The 23,716-nt window shown below is 35.9% G+C and overlaps 1 long non-coding RNA gene across 1 annotated transcript in view; it reads right to left on the bottom strand.

The window, feature by feature from the left end:
- LOC140711562 (uncharacterized) overlaps positions 1–22,710 on the bottom strand; it is a 65,870-nt gene extending 43,160 nt beyond the window's left edge. Inside the window, exons 1-3 of the long non-coding RNA XR_012092836.1 lie at positions 22,649–22,710; positions 5,387–5,547; positions 3,067–3,241 (exon numbers count right to left, since the gene is read on the bottom strand). This is a non-coding gene — a long non-coding RNA (uncharacterized lncRNA). The remainder of the gene's footprint in view (positions 1–3,066; positions 3,242–5,386; positions 5,548–22,648) is intronic.
- Between the last annotated feature and the right edge of the window lie 1,006 nt (positions 22,711–23,716).

Below are 23,716 nucleotides of genomic sequence, written 5' to 3'. Positions count from 1 at the left end.
CTTTCATTACATTGCCTTCATGATATAAGACTGACAGCTTTTTGATAAACTGAGGTCAAAAATAGGAGTTTTATTTTTAAAAAATTAATACATATCATCATTTTGGTTGCATTTGAAGAAAGCACATACACAAAATAACTCGCAGGTATCCTTGCCAATGTGTTTCAATTGCATCTTCCCTTTCTTTTTATGTACACAAGCGGAAACAAGTAGGTGAATTTTTTTAAAAAGCCAGAGAATGAGAGTCAGCGGTCTCTCCCTCGGTACATCTGCTCAGTGTGCAAAGAGATCAGAAATTATTCACAGGAAACTGCTGTCTCGTTTTTCTCTGGTGTCGTAAGATATCCTTGCTTGTAAGGACATTCTAGAAACCTGTAGATAATCTTATTTGAAGCTTTCTAGTCTACAATCAAGTTCCAAGAATCAGTTACTATGTCATTTGTCTACACGTTTTTAGCACTCAACATTTACAATACAGGAAAGCCCGTTGCTTTCTTATGGTCATATACTACTTTTAACTTTTCAAAGTGCTTTCAAAACAAAAGTGAAAAATAAGTGTATTCCCTGTTAGAATGACATTGACATATGTGTCCAGCTTGGATATTAAGAGTGTTAAAGTAAAAAATCATGCCAAATAATTTTTAAGCGTTCAAAATTTGTTGAACATTATCAGGTAAACATGATGTAATTGGTGAATCATACTTTTACGTGAGGCTCAGTCACCTATAACATGAGTATCACTATCCATGAATGTGCCATGAGGCTTCTCAGCCACTTATTCAAATGCAGTTTAAAGGGAAATGGAAACTTTCTCCTCAAATATTTAGATTCTAAAGGAAAATGTGTTTCTAGATTTAAATGATTTTTCCATTCTTATGTATGTCTTCTATTTCTTTGTAATATAATTGTTCTTACCAAGTATTTATCAATAAGTTATGCCTTTCTTTTATTAAAAAAAATTCTTAAATTTTTGTTTTAACTGGTAGACAGTCTGCTATCTGCTGAAGAATATTGTAAATGGAATAATGCAATAAACTCCCATAAATATGTACCTTGTTTATCTTAGTGGTGTACAAAATATTTTCTAAAGCTGTATCTACAAAGTCAACATGAACTGAGGTGAAACATGGGAATAATTCATGACATGATATGCCAATATATTTAAATAAATGGATTTCTTATGTGATTTTTTCCCTCACTCACTTGTGAAGACATAAACAATAAGTAAAGTGCTTGATGATGTAGTATAATTTATCGTAAAAATTAATTCTGTGTGAATACTATGAAATTTCTTGTTAAATTACCTTTGCTAAGATATTAAGGTTTTGTTTTGCCTTATTAGGTCACTTGCCTTTACAGAATTATTTTTGGGCTTTTTAGATCAATTTTTGAAACTAAAGAATACAATTATAAAATGACATGTTTCAGGCCATGGATAAGAACAGTAAATTATTATCAATAATTATTATAATAGCTACTTCTTATATTTGGATTTATATAGTAAGCGTCTTCATTTAACTACTAGATAAATTTAATGCTAATTCCATGCAGATGGACCACATAATCCCATCTCATATTTTGCTAAAAACAACCAGATGTTCAATGTATTTTTTAGGTTCTGCCTGGGTTCAGTCACTGTATGTCATCTATTTTCCCAATGGACCATAAGTCTCAACCTTATCCTGTCTGCATCACACCCAAGGACTTTGACTTATTTTGATCAGAGATAATAACTTACTATAGCAGTACTTCTTGGTAGGGTGGGAGGAAAGAGAAAAATAAAAACTAAAAAAGAGGTGATCTGAGAAAAAAAAGAGAAAAGTATGAATAATTTAAAATATCTACCACCACACAACATGATCTGATGAAATTTGCTTTCTACCCATGAATTCACTCCCATCATATTCTCTAAGGTAAATCCCAAAGTAAGACTGAAGGTGTTTGAAGTGGCCTGGGTTAATGCTCTGGCACTCGATGCCAGCTTCCTCATGAAGTTACCCTAGAAGCAGTTTAAGGAAGTATATTTTTAAAACAAGTATTCCTCTATCTTATTTCCAAGTCCTACTGTCTACCTTGGACTCTATTTCATTCAGCTGTGTTTGGACCTGGTTATGGGGTCACTTTCTCAGCAGGCCTTCATCTCCCCAGCACTGGGGCTCTGCCAGGTTCTTGCTTACCTTCTCCCTAGGGCTGTATTGTTTATTCAGGCTTGTAGCATAAATGTAGCATTTTAAAGCTGAAAAAGCATTAAAGAATCATTAAATTCAATATCCTCCTTTCAGGAGTGTGGAAACCAGAGGTACAATCAGAGGTCAAATTTTCCCAATTAAGTACTAAAGGCATGGCTTGAGTATTGCTCATCATGCAATACTTTTCTTTTTCTTCTCACCATGACTACTACTAGTATATTTTGTACAAAGTAAGTTCTTCCTCACCTAACCTATGTTTCCTCCCTTCTCAACTATACTTCCTTTCTGTGTGTATCTTGTGTCTTGTCGCACCAGCAGAAAGATGTCTTTCTTGAACAAAATACAAGTCTGTAGCTGCATTCAGGTACAGGTGGTCTGCATTCAGACCTCTATTTGTTGGAGAGAAACTTCTCATTCTTTCTCAATTCAGAGAACCTAGGATGTATCCGGCATTCTTTGAGCAGATAGAAAACAATGTCATTTATCCCGTTGAAATACAGAATTAAGAGAATGGTTTTGAAACTGTTCCCATTTCTAACTTTTCTATCGTCTGGCCTTTTCCTTATGTATCTGCTGCCACTATCAGAATCAGTCACACCTGCTTTTGAAATGGCCCAGCTGTGAAAGTCTGGAGCTTGAAATATTTTCTTCCATGGAAGCAATGTGAGATATAGTTGAAACAGTATTATTATTACCGTTATTTAAGTACAGTATGCATTAAATAGGCTTTTTTTTTTTCATTCTGTCTCAAGAACATAACCAGCAGATACACATAATTTCAATGAAAAACAATGTTCTCAGATCCAATTACCCAATTTCAAACTTAATATTTTTACTCCTGTAATCCACTAAAAAGTCCACAGCTACCAGAACTTACCAGTTTATAGTAGGCTGCATTTCTTGTTGTGATGTTTGTGAATAGTGTTTCAATATAATTACATTTCTTCCTTTTGAAATGTCTTTTATAGCATTGATCATCAAGGGTTTATATATAAACATGAGTAAGAAGTAACAATTCATTATCAAATGTCTGTTAAAGCTCTTTCTTCTTTCTTGATGGATTAGAAATAAAACATAATGTTAGAGCAAAAGATAGTTAGATGGTCAAGGTTCTGAACAATATTGGCCAGGGACTGCCTGTTTGACCTTAGGTTGGGTATTTCAGCATTCTGTGGGTCAAATTCCACATCTACCAAATACCCTCAGCCCTTGCTTGTAAAATACAGGCAAGTCCTTGAGAAACTCTATTCTATGTTACAGTGCAAAGTAGGCTTATCACTGAGAAGAATACATTAAAGGGCTCATCTTCCACCTTTTGTGCTCATAAAATCAACCCATGTTTCTGGAAATGCATGCATTGTCAGGGCTGTGAAAAAAAGGATGCATTTAATACAGCAAAGTGTTTTACTAACTAAATGCTGTGTGCCATGGTTCAGTTGTAACCGCCCAAAGGGTTCACCTTGCCTGCTGCCTAGACAGAGCTGATTCTTCAAGACAAGGGAATTGCAATAGAGGAAGAGTAATTCGCATGGAGCTGGCTGTGTGGGAGACTGGAGTTTTATTATTACTGAAATCAGTCTCCTTGAGCATTCAGGGAGCAGAATTTTTAAGGATAACTTGGTGAGTCGGGGGAAGCCAGTGAGACAAGAGTGTTGATTGGTCGGAGATGAAATCACAGGAAGTTGGAGCTGTCTTCTTGTATGCAGTCAGTTCCTGGGTTGGGGCCTCAAGATCAGATGAGCGAGTTTATTGATCTGGGTGGGGCCAGCTGATCCATCAAGTGCAGGGTCTGCAAAATATCTCAAGCACTGATCTTAGTAGGAGTTTGGGGAGGGTCAGAATCTTATAGCCTCCAGCTGCGTGACTCCTAAACCATAATTTCTACTCTTGTGGCTAATGTTAGTCCTACAAAGGCAATGTAGTCCTCAGGCAAAAAGGAGGTCTGCTTTGGGAAAGGGGTTTTACTGTCTTTGTTTAAACTATAAACTAAGTTTCTCCCAAAGTTAGTTCAGCTTACCCCCAGAAATGAACAAAGACAACTTGGAGGTTGGAAGCAAGATGGAGTCAGTTAATTTAGCTCTCTTTCACGATCTCAATCATAATTTTGCAAAGGCAGTTACAATCCCTCCCTTTGGATTTTATAACACCTTCATCTTAAGGTGTAGGCTATGAAGATGGGAAAAGGCCATCAATCACTCTGGCTTCTTCCTGCTGTCAGGAGACATAGTGGGAATGGAAGTGAACCCCAAGGTGACAAGAGTGGAACTGCTTTGCAACGATCTGAGTGTACTCCTGCAGGCCTGGATGGGATTTCAAGGCTTGCATGGCAAAAATATTAATACTCTCATCTATAGTTTTACTACAGTGTTTAAGAGAACACCCTACTATAAGGTAAATAATAAGCCCTAGGATGAGGAGTACAATTCCCAATTTTAAAATCAAAGATTTAAATACATTAGTTTGGGGACTTCTAACCAACAAAGAATTTAGAATTTAGGCTAAACTACACAAAAGAACAGCTAATAACAGTGTACTATAGTTTTTCTTTTGAAGCACAATTTTTCTCTCTCTAGTCCCCATTTTAATTAAAAACAAATCATGATAGAACTGATCTGTTTACAAAGTAAACTGTAGTCTTACAGTACTTGGCCTGGTTATTTGCTTAAAGTGCAGCAAGAATAATTATTTTTCACTTAAGCTTTTTAAATTGGCTTTGATAGAACTCTGTTACATGAGGAATCTCAGATAAGACTTTTTAAAAGCTGAGCCCAGATTGGGCATAGCAGCTTACACCTGTAAACCCAGCACTTTAGGAGGCCGAGGTGGGTGGATCACCTGAGGTCAGGAGTTCAAGATCAGCCTGGTCAACATGGTGAAACCTGTTCTCTACTAAAAACACAAAGAAAAAAAAATTAGCCAGGGTGGCAGCAGGTGCCTATAATCCCAGTTACTCAGGAGGCTGAGGCAGGAGAATTGCTTGAACCTGGGAGGCAGAGGTTGGAGTGAGTCGAGATCATTCTGTTACACTCCAGTCTGGGCAACAAGAGTGAAACTCCATTAAAAAAAAAAAAAAAACCAAGTCCAGCCTTGGGTTTGTACCCTCAAACACCTATGAGTTGAGCAAATTCCTCTCCTATTGAGGTCCTAAGAGAGCTTGGGGTTGCTGGGACTGTTAGAAAGTGACATTCTTTACTTACCACAGGTCAAGAACCTTGCACAAGGACTGTGTGGACGAGGTATGAGGCCAGATTCCCCAATAGGGCTTAATTCACTGTATAAGTTAAGCTTGAATTGTTTAAGGGAAGCATGCCATTGCAGTCAAAGCCTTGGCAAAATAATCAGTTTCTCCAGTTGTGTCCTGTTACAAAAGAAAAGAGATTCTTATTGCACTTATGCAATTAACTATACTGCCATAAATAGAAAATATTCACAAATAGTTTCTAAATTCTGGAGAAATCAGGTAAAGAGGAACAAATATGCTCCAAATTTTGTTCACAGGAGTTGCAAAAAACTCTAAAATATAAGTTATTTTGACTCTGATAACACAAGGTTTACCAATGTTTAACACATTAGCTCTCCATGAGAGTCCTAGAAGTTTGATTTTTTTCCCTCTATTCCAATAGCACAGTTTTTAAAGTTATCTGAAACCTGTACTTACAGCCCTATATCTGATTATAAACTGCCTTTTGAAAAGGACCAAAGCAAGACAATGCAAGAGAGAACATCTGTGGATGACGAAAGTCTATAGCCACTATTACAGTTACAACTGACAGGAATTTTGGTTACTTCTGTGGCATACAACAATTTTACATAACAATTATAATTATTAGTAATGTACACTAAATTATATCAACATTATAGAAGTTTCCCATAATTTTGGAACACATACTATTAACATATATATACAAATACAGTCCAAAGTAAACCAAACACCATTCATTTTCTATTCAAAAGTTTTTCTCTATTCTAATGTCACAATCTCCAGTGTTATTAATCAGAAGCCTGCATTTAAGAGCACCTGTTACATTTTATAGGTGATTATAAAACCATCTTTTAAAGAGGACCAAAATGAGAAAACAGGTGTCTATGGATAACAACATTTTAGGGCAGCCGCAGGTAAAGACATAATTGTCAAGGAAATTTGTTACCTCTGCGGCACACAGTCTGTTAACACAATAATTGTAATTATTACTGATAGCATACACTAAGTTATATTAGAATTATAGGAGTTTTACATAATTTTGGAACATATACTAATAACACATTTACATAAATATAGGCCAAAGAAAGCAAAACAGCATTTCATATTTGATAATGCTTCCTGTATGATTTTTACCAAATGTCATTTTTGGACTTCAGAGGACCTAATATCTAAAATACTAGGTAAGAAAGAGACATGATTTACAATTTGATTTTGGAAAGTTTGTCAAATATCAAAGGTTTAAAACATTGGATAGAATCCCAGGTCACCATAAGTCATTCATTTGGCCAAAATAACTGCAAATTTTTTTTAAAAAAGAAAACCTTTACTCTGCTAGAGGAGACTTAACTTTCTAAACAAGACCCTATGAAGATAGCATAAGGCCAAATGAATCTGTCTTTTCTCTCTCTCCTTTTTTTCCTGCCATTTACTCATAGTAGAAAATAAAACACTTTCATTATCTTTTAACAGTACATAAAAATCATATTCAAAAGAGAAAACAAAATTTAATGTTTGCATCAGTACATCTTTAATGTTAAGGTTAGTTTTTTAATATAAAATTATATATCTCTATCTAGTTTTAATTAGTTTGACCATAAGGTATGATTTTCAAAAATGTTTTTAGAACCCTTTACAATTTTTCATCAAACAGCAGATCAATTTTCTAGAAAACCCTGTTATTCGGACACATGGGCCCAGATTCTGGCCCCACATCAGTATGATTTTAAGGTTTTGTTTTTTTTTTTTTTTTCCTTTTGAGATGGAGTCTTGCTCTGTCACCCAGGCTGGAGTGCAATGGCATAATCTTGACTCACTGCAACCTCCGCCTCCCAGGTTCAAGCAATTCTCCTGCCTCAGCCTCCTGAGTAGCCAAGATTACAGGTGTGTGCCACCATGCCCGACTAATTTTTGTATTTTTAGTAGAGACAGGGTTTCACCATATTGGACAGGCTGGTCTTGAACTCCTGACCTTCAGATTCCTCTCTCAGCCTCCCAAAGTGCCAGGATTGCAGTCATGAGCCACCGCACCCAGCCAATTTCTTTTAAATCTTAGCCAACTTGTTTATGCCCACAGAATTTTTACAAGATCAACCCTTTACAAACCCTTTTCACTTTGCGAAACCTTCAGTTTTGTTCTGTTACTCTTTCAGGTTAAGACAATCTTTAAAAACCCTCTGAACTAGACAAAATTACATTCCCTTTAACAAAAGCCATATTCCCATGCCTTCTTATAATATTTTACCAAAAACACATTCCCTACACACCTTTTATGTAAAACTGCTTCTCTGGTGGTCTGAACTAGCCATTACAATGTTAACTCTTAGCAACTTTTATTTTTAGTGAAAAACCTGATAAGTAAGTCATTTAAATTATGTACTAGGGGTGGAGCCTAGAACATCAGACAGAAATGAAGATAAGGTCTGACTCCTTTAAACATAGTTAGCAGGCATGGGTCTCCATATGTCTCTAGGCCTTATCTATAATCTAATGCTCCAAAGTAGGTAAATCAAGTAATTTTCAAAAGTCAAAGACATGGCATGACCTTAATGCATTTAGAAAATCTGATATCCGACCTTAATTTAGACCAAATGTCTACGTTTTCAATACATTTTATTTTATCAATAATCTTTAAAACTGTCTTTTATTTCTAAAAGATTACTGAAGCCACATGAACAAAAAGGCATTAAAGTTTCAATTTTTCTGACAAAATATTTGATTTAAGCACTTATTTTCCTAAGCCAATTAATCAGAGCTCTTTTATATATAAACAAACAACACATATAAATACGCAGAGAGACAGAAGATTCAGCACTTGTAAACTTTTTTGTTTGACAGTTTCTTAATTGGATTACTGGCTTCAGGGAGGAGGAACAGGGCCAGGAAAGCATGCATTTCAAGGGTCAAATAAGCAGCAAATTAGCAGCTGAAGGCAAAGGCAGACCCCCAAAATTAAGGGTGCCATTTTATACTGGATCCTGGATCCACAAAAGGAGGGAAATGCTACGGGAGAAGACAGTGCAGTGTTTCTACCCTGCATTTCATTGCAAGGCAACCAAAAGCCAATCAGTCCATTTTGTAATCAGCCCATCTCTCATGGAAGTCTCATCTCCCAGTGCGGGGTGGAGATGTTTCCTTATTTTCCAGGTGGCCAAGAGCATGCTTCTCTGATCCAAGTGTGCAAAGATTCAAATATAACTACTATTAGCCATCCCTTAAAGTATATTTCCTACCTAGTTATTACACACCAAAGCTCTCTCATAATGTGAAGTAATTTTTGATATCCTCAAAACTCAAAACCATCAGATAATACAATACGAAACAGAACAAAGCCTTTAATTTTGAGAGATCCATCTGCTTTTAGTTTCTGGGGTTTCATGAGGAAAACAGAGGGTTTTTTCCTCCAAAATGGGGTCTGTGGTGCCCCCTTTGCTTTTCCCAATAAGTTCCAGGCCACCAGAAGTTATTTTAGAGCTTCTCATGTGTGCATTACGAGTGGCAAGACAAAAAAATGGAGAAAAATAATTCAATAGACTGAGAAGAAAAAACCTTTTTCCAGAAAAACAAGTTCCAAGAAGAGAAAAACATAAAGGCCTTTTACATACATCTATAGTTTATTCAATTTTAATTAAGCTGACTTTTAACCATAGTACTCTTTGAAAAAGAAATCCTTTCAAATCTCTTATTACCTGACTTCAGCCATGCCAAGTGGCCAATATATCTAGCTTCTGAAATTTACCAAAGGTAAACTCCTAGGTGCTTCGAATACATGGCAAGCAGTTTCTTTTTTTACAAGGTTTAGAATCTCCACAAGGTAGTTCTGAGAAAAGAAAAATCAAGAGAGGAAATCAGAAGCTATCTACGAGGGGAAAAAAAACCTCAATAAATGGCAAAGTTACACAATTAATAAACCAGAAAGGAATCATTCCAGAATCCAACTATTGAACCCAGGCCACCACTGCTGAAAGATAAAGCCTTAGCTACTGAGCTATATAGTATTGAGGAGTTTCTATTGCTTTTCCCGGAAGAAGCCTAGAGAAGTCAATTTCTAGCTTGCAAGGCTTTTAACTGCTCGAGAAAAATTTTTAGGGCTAACTGACATGAACTCCAAAATTCCTGTCCTCTGGGTGCTGGAAACCAAAAGAAGGTATCCCCACATGGTCACAAGATTAAGCTGTTAAGAACACAAAGCAAGATGCAGAAATTTCATACAGTACTTGTTTCAGGGACCCATAGCAAAGTTTGTAACTGACCAGACTGCCAAAATAACTTGAAAAACAGGCTTATAGGGGCCCGAAACCCACATTCTATCCTGTGATACCTCTCTCTCCAGTACAGAACACAGAAAGACAGATTCTTAGCACAAAGTACACCAGATTTGCTATAACCTAAGACTAGTCTCACAAATCCTTTTTTCTATTAATCAAACTTTTGCAGAGGTGACAAATAGTTTACTGTTTATCCAGACAGAGAAAGAGATACAGAGACCAGAAACTTGGCCGGCAAGAATTTCTTAACCTTTTTGCTGGCATACCAGGTTTCTGGGTTCCCTTTCTCTGCAGCTTCCAGAAGAATGGAGCAGTTTCTGATGACCCTGCTCGCTTGTGCTATAACTGTGGAGTTCAAGTCACTTTACAAGAGAAAATTCCTCTTATTGCTTTATGGAACCATAGATAAGATTCTCAGCTTGCAAGATGCTGCTCAAAGGGCTGCATGAGGAACCGAATTAACATTTTCCATCCCAGCAAAATACACATAACAAAACAGACATTAGTCACCTCATTCAGCACCCAATATCAACCTGGCAAAGCCCAAACTTTTTCCCTTTGGTCCCTGTTGTCTTTGATCCACTCCAGGTGGGGATGGACAACTTCTGAATGGTAATTCATATTGGAATCTCTGGGCAAGGGGAAGAGCAGATAGTCACCCTGAGAGACAGGCCTGTTGAGCCTTCTTTAGATCTCACTGAGTATGACCAGACAAATAAGGAGGGTTCTCTGAGTTAGGCCTGCTAGATTTCCATCAGCAACCCCTCTGAGATCCCTTCCACATATACAAACACACACAAAGATGAGATGGACAGAAGGCCTTCCAAATCAGATACCTAACCAAGAACTCCAAGAGTATCCCTTCAAAATTATCTTCCTATTCTCTACTGAGAAACTTCCTCAAAATCTTCCTGATTGAGGAGAAGTCTCCCAAACCAGGATTTTTCCCACTAGTTAGAAAGAATGAACTGAGATCCCCCTCCACCCCCGGCAAGGAGCTGAACAGACACCATATAATGGGACTACAGACACAGACACCTCATGGTGGAGTACAAACAGACACCCTGCAATGGCACCCCACCAAATGGCTACAGACACCCGACCAAATAGCTACAGAACCAGTCAGGAGAAGGAAAGAGGTATTGGTAGTGCCTAAGATACTCACCAATCCAGACACCTTGCAACGGGGCTACAGACAGACATCCCAGCATGGGGCTATAGAGAGACACCCTGTGATGGGTTGTCTCCCCAGGACTATTTCTCCATTGCAATTAAATGCACATTGGGTTGGCAGCACCCAGAGTACCAGAGTCAGTCCCTAGTCTTGAGAGAACTAGGCAGTCACTTGGGCTGGCTTCCAAATTCATCACTGGAGGGGGCCTACTGAACCATGGGAAGGTAGCCACAAGGGCAATCCTGCATGAGTTCCCAAACTTGTAACCTTCCAAGGGATTCACCTTGCCCACTGCCTAGACAGAGCCAATTCATCAGGACAAGGGAATTGCAATAGAGAGAGAATAATTCATGCAAAGCCGGATGTGAGGGAGACTGAAGTTGTGTTATTACTCAACTCAGTCTCCTTGAGCATTCAGGGAGCAGAGTTTTTAAGGACAACTTGGTGAGTGAGGGGAAGCCAGTGAGCCAGGAGTGTTGATTAGCCAGAGATGAAATCACGGGAAGTTGGAGCTGTCTTCTTGCATCCGGTTAGTTTCTGAGTGAGGGCCACAAGAACGGATGAGCCAGTTTATTGATCTAGGTGGGGCCAGCTGATCCATCATCAAGTGCAGGGTCTGCAAAATATCTCAAGCACTGATCTTAGGAGCAGTTTATGGAGGGTCAGAATCTTGTAGCCTCCAGCTGCATGACTCCTAAACCATAATTTCTACTCTTGTGGCTAATGTTAGTCTTACAAATGCAATCTAGTCCCCAGGTAAGAAGGAGGTCTGTCTTGGGAAAGGGTTGTTATCATCTTTGCTTAAACTATAAACTAAGTTTCTCCCAAAGTTAGTTCAGCCTACACCCAGGAATGAACAAGGCCGCTGGGAGGTTGGAAGTAAGATGGAGTCAGTTAAGTTAGATCTCTTTCACCAGCTCAGTCATAATTTTGCCAAGGCAGTTTCACAGTTACTGAGGAAGAAGGGCAGAGAATATTTTATCTGATGAATCTGTGGAAATTCATCTATCTATAGCCAAAGAAACTGTTCTGTCAGAAGAAGAAAGCAAGAAGAATATGTTATATAGGCATATTTCTATTTAACAAAACCTAGAGAAAGCTAATTGTTCCAAGCTAAGATCAGAAAGATATGGCAAAAGTGAAAAATGTGAATTTGTTTTACAAATCTTGCCAGTATTTGGATACACAACGAATGACTCATCCGGGGTCTATTTTTGCACAGGACCACAAAGACTGGTAACTGTTTATGAGTGGGCATAAGGAACCCAGCAGAGTAATCATCTGGCGATTCAGATGCAGATTGCAGGCATGCAGGAAAAGGATGGGAACTTGCAGCTAGGATGGGTAAACTTGCTGACTTTAGTCATCAAGACCAAGGATTAAATATGTTTGCTTTGTTAGGGATGAATCAGACTGAACAACAATTGTTTCTAGTTGGGGTAGTTGAGTAGAGTGGCTATGTGTTGTGAGTGCCTGGCAAATGTTGCCCTGTGTGAGACTGAAAATAAAAAAAGTCCCTACTACTGTCTGCATTGGCCGAGTAATCTTGTGACAAACATTTATATAAATTATACAAACACTGCAGTGCACTTTATGCCATGTTGTGATGCAAACTAGTTAATATTATTAAACATGGGACATATAAAAGAAGAACCAGTTGAAATGAGATATCAACTTTACATAATTAATAATATTTTGATTTAGAGGAATGGTAAGACAAGTGTCTCCAATACAGAAAGAGTGTGACTTCAGACAGGTGAGCTCAGCATGTCTGTCTGTACAAACTACTCTAGACCTGACACTGCAACACATTGTGAGGGATAAATTCAAGGGAGAAGCAACAGCAAGAAAAGAAGGCCATTCCTTGGGGTTGGAGGCGGGGATGGGAATTCAAATAAGAGTAGATGCATGTTCAAGTACTATGTTGTAGGGCCAAGATTATAAATCCTACAGAAATTTAAAGAGATCACTCAAAATGAAGACAAGTTAAACACTTTGATGATTCATTTTACACTTTGGTCAGCTGGGAAGCAATACAGTATGATAGAAAACTAACTATATAATTTTAGAAAAATTACTGATTTCCTTTAAGCTTCAGTTTTTTTACTTGCAAGCTGAAAATCACTCTAGTAAGGATAAACAATGCTTACTGACAATATATCCCATTTAGAATTTCAAAGTAGATTTTCGAGCCTGTTTATGAGGCATTATTTCACTCTTAATGCCTTACCTCTAACATGTCAATATTCATTTATTGACTGAAATCAGTGAGGCTTAAAAGTAAAACATAACTATCTTTTTTTTTTTTTTTCGAGACAGAGTTTTGCTCTTGTTGCCCAGACTGGAGTGCAAGGGTGCAATCTCAGCTCACAGCAACCTCCACCTCCTGGATTCAAGCGATTCTCCTGCCTCAGCCTCCTGAGTAGCTGGGATTACAGGCATGCACCACCACGCCTGGTTAATTTTGTATTTTTAGTAAAGATGGGTCAGGCTAATCTTGAATTTTCAACCTCAAGTGATCCATCTACCTGGCTTCCCAAAGTGCTGCGATTATAGGCGTGAGCCACCGCACCCGGCCGAAACATAACTATCTTTTAAATTAACAATAAAAGATGAATAAGACAGTGCTTATGGTGATGTGATAATTGTGCAATTGCTGATGGAATTATCATCCTTTAGAATGCAAATTGGAAATATCTATTAGGCTCGTATCTTTTGACCTAATAATTCTGCCTCTGTCTAAGGTAATCTAAGGCACTAAGGTAATAGTGCAGGAAATCTATTAGTACAGAGGTGCTCACTCCAACCTTGATCAACAGAGCAATGTATTATATGCAACAAAATAAAAAAACAAAAGAAAGAGCTGATTATGGAAACTGATGGAATATCATAAAGCTACTAAAACTGACAGTTAAAAAGACTATAATAAAGGCAACCCAAATGTCCATCCAAGTGAGAATAAAAGAAAAGGTGTGGTATATTCACAATGGTTTATTATATAGAAATCATAACGAATGACACAGAGTGACAGACAACATTGGGAATAAATCTTTGTAATAAGATTATTAAATGAAAAAATAAAATCCAAAAGATTACATGCAGTATGCTCAACTTTTAATCTCAAATAAAATATAAGTTTTTCAGGAGTGCATCTAAATGCAATACATAAAATAAGAGATTGGTAAGAACAGAATTTTGAATGATTGTTACCTTTAGTAGGGAAAGGCAGAGTAAGGAACGAGGAACAAAACATTTGATGTAGGTTAGTATGAAGCTCCTAATATATGAGGAGATGATGGGGAATTTGTGAGAGATCTTATAGTGTTACAAATAAGTAAGTAAAAAATTAATAGGGCCTTACATGGACATTAAATAGCATTTGTCGTGAACCAAATATTATAATTCCTTTAATTATGTATACCTAAGGGCCAAAGGGGAGGAAAAGACTAAGACAGATATTTTTAAAATATACAATAACTTTTAAGGATTTATTAATAAAAGAGTAGATAATAATAAACACAAATAATAATTGTGTTTCTGTGGTGACTCTGATATTTTTATTTTCTCTTTCAAATTTTCTAAATATATTATTTTAATGAGAACAAAAGCTTACAACTCATTAAAAAACAGTGTGTAGAACTATAGTCTGTATGTCAATGCACTTTTATAAACGTGAAGTAGACAAACGAGATAAACTAAAATTGCTTGGCATTTCAGCAGGCTGTGGACCAATCCCCATGGCTGAAAGACTTGAGAGGGGTCACTGCTGACCTTGCATTGACAAATAATTTAAAAATCAATCAAGAAAAAACAAATGTGACTACTTGTGAGAGTACATGCCAGATCCAATTAGTAGTGAAAACTTATATTGCCTACTAGAAAATTCTCTATTTGGCATCAACCCAGAAGGTGCAACAGTTGAACTTCAAACATGAAAGCAATATGACTGATATGCATTCTGGCTGAGTTATTTCTACAAAGGTTGTATATGGAAGAATTTTAGATGAATATACATAGCATGGGCTTTTAGTCTATTCATTGAATGTTGATGTGCAGAAAACCAGTAAGAATAGTGCATGATTCATAATAGAAGCAAATTGATTGGACACTTTGCAATGATGTTCATAGAGAGGGACAATGGTGCATACTTGCATGTGAATGGACTAGAAAGTTGGCTCAGAATTGGAAAAATATTATATCAAATTTATGTTTTTATAAAACACTTAGCTACAAACCTTTGATTTGTAGATATTTTAGGCCATTTTCCACCTTTCTTTTGACTTTTGAAATATAAAGCATAGTATTACTTTAAAATATAATAATTTTTGTATTTGAAGAATACTAGATGCATGAAATGAGCAGTACATTTTGCAGCACTGTATCATGTATGTTTTTCTCTAATTCAGTATTTTCTTTGTAGTATACTATCTTTAATACAAATAAATTGGTGTATTTCATAGTATATTTATTCCAGTTTTTTTCCCCCAGTAATTGAAAAACTATCTTCTTGGACAAGAAGTAACTTTCAAAAAGAAAATGTCTGTTTGGGAAATTTTAAAGGCTCCTTTTCCTTTTTCTTCTCTTTGGTATGGTTCTTTATTGCAAAATACCATAACACTTAAAAAATATTTTGTGAAATACTTATAATTTCTTATCAATCATATTTTAGAATCAAAAGTGTTTGGGTTTTCTCTTCTTCCTAGTTATTTAAAGACTAGGCCCTTCAACAGTAGGCATGGAAGGCTGTGGAGTGAAATGAAATTGAGTCTAAGGTTTGGAAAAATACAGTTGAGTTTGAACCCTCATCCTGCTCTTTAGAAAAATATCATGTAAATTATTTGAGTCTCATTTTTCTAACATGTGAGTAGGAAGAAGAGGAAGGCAGCCACATAGTTCACGAGATTCTTTTGAAAACAAGTAAGTTAGTGTACATTTATATAAGCAAAGGTCTTATTATTTTTACTATTAGGGTAAAGAACTTGAAGCCAAACTCTCTTCCCTGTGCAAGTCAGTTGAGTGTGTCCTAAAAGGACATGAAAACACCAAACGAGTTTTTTTTTTTCAAAGTCTCTCCTTCAAACTCAGGCAGCTATTTTGAGATAATGCCAATGCCTGCCATGTTTCCCTGAGAGTGAGCATAGCAGCGTTTGCTCTCAGTAGAGGTGAACTGCATGTCTGTAGGCTCCTATGTAAGCACCTATGTAAGTGTGCTGAGGAGATTATGAGCGTAAGGCTTCACTGTGTCAGAAAGTGGAACAGAAATGTGGCACAAGTGAATTCTGACAGTATAAACATAGCCTTTAAGGCTTCTTGCATTGCTGTAAATCACAATGTTTCAATATATATATTGGTTGTGTTTGTGCATTTTTAAATTGCTTAAATTATTCATATTTATGTAGAAAGATTAGAAACAAAAAAAAAGCAAGTGAGAAAAAAATTGCCCATAATCCTATCACTATTGGCATGATTAGCCATATTTGCACTGTTAGTGTGTAAGCAATAGTGTCATTTTGGAGAATACTTTCTTTCAATGTGTATGAATGAAATAAATGTATCTTTAAAGTGGGATCATCCTAGATAGTTTTTGGGAAACTACACTTAGCATAGAGCAACATGTCATCAACATGCTACATATTTATCAGTATAGACCCCATCATTTGTAATGATTGGGTAGAATTCCATTTTATGACTGTTTGAATTATATAAGTATTAACCTATGGCTGTCCATTTATTTTCAGTTTTCCCCATATTGTAAAGAACTTTGTGATATTCAAATCTTCACATTTTCATTTTTATGAATCTGCCTAATAGGGAAAATTCTTAGAAATAGAATTTCTGAATTAAGTACATCACTTCCCTTTATATTTCATAACACTTTTACTAATTTTAATCTGTAAGAGTGTGTTGCTTTTCAGTCTTAATCACAGTGGGAATTTTCCTCCTTTGATAGCCTAATAGTTGGTGAGGGCAGGGAAGACATCTTGTCTTATATTCATGGTTATGGCTACTAGTGAAGTAGAACATTTTTGTCATATTGTATTAATCACTTATATTTGTGATGTTTGTAAGTTGCTTATTTATACCTTTTGCTCACTTTCCTAGTGGCTTATATATTCTTTTTATTGACAATTTGCAAGATTTCTATGTACTAAATTCATTAACCCTTTCTGTCACACATAGTTATATATTTGTCATTTGCTTTTTCACTTGGATTGCGTTAATTTTTCCCCATACAAATGTCTTGAACTATTTATTTAGTTAGATCTTTTCATTTCTGCCTTAATTCTTCATTGAAAGAGCTTTCTTTATCTATATAAATGCATTTATATTTTCGTCTAATACTGTTAAATTTCATCATTTGTACTTATTTCATTCGGAGAATTAATTCTATTTTAAGGTGTTAATTAAGGATCTACATTTATTCTTGTCAAATGGTTAGTTGCCATCACACTTTTAAAAAGAAATTATCATATTATACACCTTTTCTTCACTGATTTAAAATACCACCTTTATTACATACTGAATTCTTATTTGTAGTTTTGTCTGTTTCTGAATTTTCTGTTTTGTTTCCTTGATCTCTGTATTTTGGCACAAGCTTCATACTGCTTTATAACTTTTTAAAAACTTGATATGATCCCCTATAATTATTCTGTTTTAAATCTTTTTTGACTCATCATCCCATGTTTAGTTTTCTAGTTGAATCTTAACATTATTTTGTTAAGTTCTAAAGAAAAATTATAAGAATCATTTCCGTATGTGTGTCACTTTAGGCACACTTAACGTCTTTAGAAAACAGAGTTCTCCCATTCGAAACACGGTGGTTGCCTCTTTATAAGAAAGTGACTTTTTAGTATTCCTTAGGAAATGTTTGTATACCATCTCCACATTTTGAACGAAGTTTGTTCCAGTTTATAAAAGGTTTTTGTTTTGTACATTCATTTATTTATTTTATAAATGTTTATTAACACACTATATATACCAAGCCATGGGCTAAGTCTGATACTGAAGAAATATCAATGGGGCCAGAGAAGCACTGTTTAATAAAAATATAATGTGAAGCATATATGGAACTTCTAATATTTTAGTGGCTATAATTAAAAAGTAAAAGAAACAGATAAAATAAATGTTAATAATATGTTTTATTTACCCAATATATCAACACATTTTATTTCAATGTCTAATCAATATAAAAATTATTGATATATTCTGTTATTTTAAATCTACATCTTCAGCGGGGCGTGATGGCTCACGCCTGTAATCCCAGCACTTTGGGAGTCTGAGGCAGGCAAATCACGAGGTCAAGAGATCGAGATCATCCTGGCCAACATGGTGAAACCCTGTCTCTACTAAAAACACAAAAATTAGCTGGGCGTGGTGGCACGCACCTGTAGTCCCAGCTACTTGGGAGGCTGAGGCAGGAGAATCATTTGAACCTGGGAGGCAGAGGTTGCAGTGAGCCGAGATCACATCACTGCGCCCCAGGCTGGTGACAGAGCAAGACTCTGTCAAAAAAAAAAAAAAGTACATCTTCAAAATTCAGCATTTATTTTACACTTATAGCACATCTTAATATGTATTTGCAACATTTCAAGCATTCAAGAGCCAGATGGAGCTACCACACCGAACAGTGAGGGGCTAGAGAATTTGATGTCATTAATATTTAGGTAATAGTTGAAACTTTTCTTGTGGTGAAGCTTGTCCAAGTGGAGTCACAGATGGATACAGAAAGATAGCTTGTAACAGAATACTAAAAAAGCACTGAGAGTTGGGAAATTCCAGAGAAGAGGGGCCTGCAAAAAAAAGGTAAGAAAGAATGGTTTAAAAAATAGGACAAAAGGAGCATGACACCTGAGATTTGGAAGATGAAAAGAGTGTTTCGAGAAAGAGGAGGTTGCTCCTACATTAAGAACTTTGCTAACGTTACCAAGTTGCATCTTCAGTGAAGAGTTGGATAGCATCAAAAACCATTGGCAATAAAGAAGTAATGATCAAGTAATTGTTTTCAATTGAGTATCTAAAAAATTTGGCTAGGCTGAGAAGAATTTTAACTGTATTATAACTTTCAATTTATTTTAAATGTTTAATTTTTATCTAAAGACACATTTCACACCTAAGTATAAAACTTTTAATTTCATTATGTAATGTGTAAAGTCATCCTTTACTCCTTAATTTTTATCACATCTCAAATCTAATAAATTATAAAATCTTGTAGTTTACACATTTAACATCTTATCTCAAGCTGGGTGTGGTGGCTCATGCCTGTAATCCCAGCACTTTGGGAGGCCGAGGCGAGTGGATCACCTGAGGTCAGGAGCTCAAGACCAACCTGGCCTACATGGTGAAACTCCATCTCTACTAAAAATACAAAAAGTTAGCCAGGCGTGGTAGCGGATACCTGTAATCCCAGCTACTTGTGAGGGTGAGGCAGGAGAATCTCTGGAACCCGTGAGATAGAGGTTACAGTGAGCCGAGATTGTGCCATTGCACCCCAGTCTCAGCAACAAGAGCGAAACTCCAGTTCAAAAAAAAAAAAAAAAGTAAAATAATTATCTCACAACTCATCCCGTCATCCGGGCACATGCCACCTTCACCTACTGCAGTCCTTTTAAACCAGACTCCCTGATTTCATCTGGCCTCCTACTCCATATTTCACTCTGAGCCAGAGTGATTCTTTTACAATGTAAGTCAGTTTCTATTATTCCTCTGCTGAAAATCCACTGAGGGTTTCCCATCTCTCTCAGAGAATAGGGGAAAGTACTTAAAAATTTCCTGCAAGTTCCTCTGTGATTTGACCAGCTGTTGCCTCACTGACAGCAATTCCTGCAGCTCTTCTCCCTTACACCATCCAACTATTCTGATGGGTCCTTGAGCCTAGGAAGCCTGTTTCCACCTCTGAGCTCCCTCCCTCAATTCATTCAACGTTTTGATCAGCTGTCACTTTATCAAAAAAGATCTTTACTGGTATAATAAAAAAGCAGTCCCCTTTCCCTCATCTGCTTTAATTTTTTTTTGATAACACTTCTCACCATCTGACCTATTCTACTCTGTTCTGTTCTACTCTCCTTTTTTCTCTTCTCTTCCCTCCTTCTACTGTAAAGTGGGTGCCATAAGGTAATAGACTTTCTTTTTCTCACTACTAAATCCCCAGAGCCAAGAACAGTGCCTGGCACTTAGTAAGTCTGCAATAATATTTGTTAACTCACTGACTAGCTGAATGAAGGATGTCTAGATGTGAAATAATCAACATACATTTAACAATTATTGTTGGAATTAAAAATAATGTTTCCAATTTTGAAGTCTTTCAGAAAGAGATTTTTCTCCCCAAGAGAGGATTCAATATCATGCTTTGAAAAAATTAAAATAAAATGGAATTTGAATTATAAAGACAGAATTTGCGAATATTAAAATTTTAAGAATTTTTTAACTGATGCAAATTTATTGTGATAATTGAGAATAAAATTATTTCTCAAAATGTCATATGACATAGAAATAAAAGGGTTAACACTTTGGAGACTTTACAGCAAGATGCTTAGGGCTTGAGTCTCAGCTCTACCTTTCTAGCTGCACAACTTTGGGTTCCTCTCTATGCCTCAGTTTTCTCATCTGTTATTTCTTAGGGTTAATGATTGCATCTAATTTATGAAGCTGTTGTAAGGAGCAAATGGCTTAAATTATGTAAATGACATAGAACAGTGTTTGGAACACAATGTCTCATAAGAATTTATTATTATTTATTTGATAATAGTATTATCCCTTCTCAAGAAAGTAGGTGCTCTTTCTTAAGAAAGTAGGTGATGGATTTGGGGGATTTTGTTTGTTGTTTGTTTATTTTTCTCTGCAATGTTTCTAAGGAGAAATCTCATAGGAGGAATCTAGGCAGTGTAAATTGTGTAGATACAGTAAGTGGATGAGAGAATTAAGACAATTTCTGGTTAGTGCATAAGCACCTTATTTTTTCACATGTGGAAGGCAGACAAACTTTTTGAGCCCTTATGTTTGGCAAATGAGTGCTTTATTTCTTCTGTTTACTTTACACAAATAGGCAAAGTTAAATAGCAAATAAGGCAAATTCAGCATGGGATACCTAAAGCTCCATCCGCAAGCTCCAACCTTGAGACTAAATGGGGGTAGTCCAAATGCGTAAACCTTAGATTTAAAAAAACAAAAACAAAAAAAACTAACTTAATGAAAAAGTCATAACCTTAAATATTTGTCTTCCTCAGGTAAATCTTATTCAAACTCTTCATCCATAGTTTTCTCCCAGAAATTAGTTCCAATAATGATGTTTTTTAGCCTTCCAAACTATTTACAGTCATAATTGATGCTAAGTTTTAAATCATTCCTATCGCCTGTGTTTATGTGTATTCATCATCCTATTTGGTTGCTATCTTTATAAAATTAGGTCTTCTGCTTCCTTAGTTATTCCCCAAAGAACCAAGAATAGTGCTCAGCAAATAACTTACTGGTGGAAATATGACAATCAAACAGAATCACTAAGGATGAATGTCATGTTCTCTCTTTAAAATATTATGCTTTAAAAAATATAATCTGTTATTTAAAAGTAAATTTTAACAAGGAAAAGATTATTTTTCCATATGTAAAATATTTGATATGGTTTCTTGAACATATGAACACTTAACTAAAAGTTGGTTTCTATTCTCCTACCATGACCTGAGACACATTTATTAGCTGCTCTCTGTCTAAATGTCTCAGTCTAAAATCCAACAAAAATCAAGACTTGGCATACAATTTAACTGAGCAAAATATTCACTTTAAGGATAGAAAATACAAAAGAATGATAAAATATTACTTTTCCCCAACTTTGCCCCAGGGTTTGTAATCTTATCAGAGAGCAAATCATACAAACAGGAAATGGCATCTTATGAAATGCTGAAACAGCACTGACATAAACAAGAGATCAAGAAGGGAACAACAATCACTTTGTTATCTTTTTAGATAGGAACTGAGTCAGGGAGAAAGTGGCTTCTCAGCTAAACCCTAAAAAATATTTACAGTTTGGAGAAGAAGATTGGGGGAAAGATGGTTAAGAATCCTTCTTTGGAAATTTCAGATTTTTAATCTTTGGCCAGGACACATTTACAGATCATCTATTAAATTTAAAAGGGATCTTAGCTACCTTTGTGAGCTTTGCTCTTCCCTAATCTACTCAAAGATAACTCAGAGTATAAACAAAGTTTAGAAGATCAATCTAAGACAAAAATCTCGTGGAATTATATAAAATTGTTCCTTTAAAAACATACTGAAGGAATTGTGTTGCAGGGAAATAGGTCTTAAGTAGGGGGAAAAGTAAAATATATCCTCAACATTTATCATAATAGAGCCTAGTATCTTTTATTTTGTCACTTACACCCTGGGGAAATATACTATGAGCCACATTTTTACCTGCATATTTCTTTCTCTTTTGTAAAAAAAAATTAACATGACTATAGTCCTTAAAGTCATCATATTGATATGTCACAATTGAAAATTAAATAAACAATTAGTTATTTCATTACTTGCAAAATGTGATTTTCCTGAAAACAAAGCTAACCAGCACAACAAAATCATTTACAGGACATAATTCAGTGGAAAGCAATAGATTAAAGGAGTTGGGGGTGGAGAGAAGGTAGTTTGTTTCACAGTCCCAGCTTTATTTTATTTTAATATGTGTCATCCTGTAAAAATCCTGCGTCTTTACTATAAAAGAAAGGTATTGATGTAAGATTTGGAGAGGGTTGGGGAAAAAGAATGAGAGAGCTACAAGAATTGGGAGAAATTTATAGTTAGAACTGACTGAGTGAAAATTTAGAGTACATACCTAGCATGTTTTGTGCTTCCTTTCTTCCAGAGAGGAAATGACACTTTAGATTCCCTGGGATGCTGGAACCACATGCAAAAAAGGATGGGCAAATTTGTCATTCAGAATTTATGAAGGATATTTTTTCTTCTCACTGACTAAAAAGAACAAATCAAACACTAGGTTTCCAATTCTGAAAATTAGTGGACTCTGGAGAGCCAATTAAACATTATTCCCCTATCTCGACTCTGTTTTAACATCTTTCTTTATTGCACTGTTTCTTTCGCTCACAAAGCAGGTAGATGGTGTTATCAGGCTAATTTGGGGACAGTTATCATTATAATGTAATTTTTTGCAATTATGTGGTAGACCAGGTGGCAAGACAGCATGGCTTTGCATTGCCAAGGTGCAAAACAAATTCAGTGTTCAATCAACCTGAGAGAAAGGACAATTCTCATTTGCATAAACATGTAGCCACGGAAACGAGATGCACAGAGGTATAAGGGGAAAGAGACCTATTTTACATGATGTGCATAGAATATTTGACAGTTTAGATTGGAGGCGTCATTGATGTGGGTTGGAATGGTACGGTTGGTTGCCATGGATATGGTTTTCCCTACTGGCAGTGCAGAGATTGGCAGGGATGGATGCTAGAAGGAAAAAAAAAAAAAAAAAAACCCAAACCACTGCAACACTCTGGCAGCCTCATTCTTTTCTTTTGTTGAAAAGCTATGTATCCTTTCTGCACTAATGACAGCTCATCAAGTATGCAGTGTAATCTAGAAACACTGATATTTCTGTAATAAATCATTCATGTATAATATATATGTATTTATACATTCTATGCACATATATATGTGGTAATCCACATGTATATATTTGGAATAACATGTATGCAGATTAATAAAAGATTAGATTCAGGAGAAAAATATTTACTTTTGCCACTAGTTTCTATTTAGTATTAATTTGGGAAGCCCTTAGATATGAGGATTTATTAAATAAAATAAGCAATGTATAAATCAACTGAATTATAATCTAACTTAGGAAAAGAGAATTGCATAGTATGTTTTTGTGGGCAAGACAAACAAT

The sequence above is a fragment of the Chlorocebus sabaeus genome, chromosome 4, assembly GCF_047675955.1.
Source record: "Chlorocebus sabaeus isolate Y175 chromosome 4, mChlSab1.0.hap1, whole genome shotgun sequence".
Classification (NCBI taxonomy): domain Eukaryota; kingdom Metazoa; phylum Chordata; class Mammalia; order Primates; family Cercopithecidae; genus Chlorocebus; species Chlorocebus sabaeus.
The sequence above is the reverse complement of the archived record's forward strand: the minus strand, read 5'-3'. Positions and strand labels throughout refer to the sequence as shown.